Source organism: Cyanistes caeruleus, chromosome 10 (assembly GCF_971803275.1).
Source record: "Cyanistes caeruleus chromosome 10, bCyaCae1.hap1.1, whole genome shotgun sequence".
Lineage (NCBI taxonomy): Eukaryota > Metazoa > Chordata > Aves > Passeriformes > Paridae > Cyanistes > Cyanistes caeruleus.
Genome location: NC_141710.1, coordinates 22,761,147 through 22,763,067, shown reverse-complemented (window position 1 = coordinate 22,763,067; position 1,921 = coordinate 22,761,147). Strand labels below are relative to the sequence as shown.

The 1,921-nt window shown below is 36.9% G+C and overlaps 1 long non-coding RNA gene across 1 annotated transcript; it reads right to left on the bottom strand.

Moving 5' to 3' along the window:
- Positions 1 to 242: 242 nt before the first annotated feature.
- Positions 243 to 1,433, bottom strand: LOC147651371 (uncharacterized). Its single transcript, XR_015274569.1, has 3 exons — positions 1,389 to 1,433; positions 1,143 to 1,189; positions 243 to 889 (listed from the first exon to the last, which is right to left on the bottom strand). It is a non-coding gene; the product is annotated as an uncharacterized LOC147651371 (long non-coding RNA).
- Between the last annotated feature and the right edge of the window lie 488 nt (positions 1,434 to 1,921).

The window sequence follows — 1,921 nt, the reverse complement described above, 5'->3', positions numbered from 1 at the left end:
TGGGCATCATTTAAGGGTTTCCATCTTCACAGTTTGCTGTTACTCTACAGTAAATCTGGAATTTTCACTTGAATTTTACTTTCTGTTGTGAATCCACGTGTTCGTGGCTCTGGAATATGGGGAGTTCTCTGCTCAAACTGAGGATCTCTCTGGAGTGAGAGTGGAGAAATCCTGTACATGTCTAAAATCAGAAATTAATCTTACAGGGAGGAAAATACGAAGTTAATTTTATATTTTCCCACTTCAAAAATAGTTAGTAGGTTACTTAACTTTTTTATCTACCTTATCTAAGTTGTTTTAATTTCTGACATCAAGTTTTTAAGTTGCATTTTAATCTTCAGTGATGTGTTGCCTCCTGCCACCTGGATTTCAGAGCTGTCCCATGGATTTCATATCCATCATCTCCTAGTGGAGATCACAGAATTTACCCTCTTTTCCTACACTCCAGAGAAGTGAATTCAATTGATTCTTTTTCTTGTGGAAATCTTTGTCATTCCAGAGCCTCTCTTTAGATTCCTGTACTTTATCATCAAGCAAGAAATAGTGAGAACTGTTTTTCTTACATGATCTTTTTATAAACTTTTAACTTTTATGGCAACTCTGGTGTCTTCTGAAGCCTTTTGGCCAATTTTACTCCCTCATTCTTTTTTCTTGTTTTTTTTTTAAGCTTGCAGAGCAAAAATCTTGTGAACTTCTCTCAAAGGTTCAATTTCCAGTTCGCTCTTAGTGACATTTTACAGAGCTGTAAATCTTATTCCAGGATCATTCACAGATAAACTTCATTCTTTACTAGGAAATAAAAAGGTCTCACTTTGACTGTCTTCTCTTTTATTGCTTCTTGGATCTTTCTTGTTTCCCAGACAGCTGAGGTCAAAATTGCTTCTTTACACTGGTAAAAGTCAAATTTATTGAAAATCAGTCCAAATGCTGCAATTTATTAAAGTATAATAGCAAGATTATATCTTGTTATTTTTTATTTTATTCCACTGCACAGATTTAAACCCAATTATTTATCATAGCACAGTGTTGATTGTTCTAAATGCTTTAGGTGGCATTTGTGTGCTTTAACAGGGATAAAATTATTAATAGAAGTACAAACACTCCAGAAATAAAGAAAAAAAAAGCTGCATTTTTCTTTTCACCTCTCTCCTTTAAAGCTCTTTCAGCTGTTCCATCTTCTCTGGAGTCACTGCATAAATAACAAACAGAAATACAAAAGGAAAAATAAGCAGCACTCATTTTTTTTCTTCTCACCTAATTGATGTTGTGGCTCTCTTCTGGAGCTATGCATCCTACTTTTTATTTTAGATGTGCTATCAGAAAGGTGAAGACATCTCTAAGCAGGCTGATTTCAAAAGTGATGGATAAAACTGATAAAGTGTTTTTACCAGGCAGAATCAGCTCCAAGGTCTGTGCCTGTTCCAAGGCCACAGCCCTTGCTGGAAATAGAAAGCAGCAATAAATGGATAGAAACCCATGATTCAACCTTAAAATTCCAGAAAACATGAGCAGAAACCCACTCCCAGCTCACAGCGGTGTTTTGTGCACATAAATTCCTTTTTATTTTACATTAAAGTTTAAGAAGATTTGGAGCAGCTCTTGTATAAAATAGATCCTGTCCAGGATGCAGACGGTGTAATCCTTAGCTCTGTCAAAATCCCAGTCCTGTATTAATCTGTGTAAAGCAGAGAATGAGATTTCCACAGGCTGCATTATTCCACCTCTGCCTACTCTGGGCCAGGCAGGAAGAATTTAGTTGGGAGGGGGACCCTGGCACAACTTTTAATTCTCCACACCAGGAGGAATTTGCAGCTGAGGATTTTCCTATCCATTATGAGCTGATTTTTAGAAATAAAATGGAATCAGCTTGGGTTCAGTCCCTGGAGCTGTCTCTGGTCATCCATCTCTCCCCATGCCAATC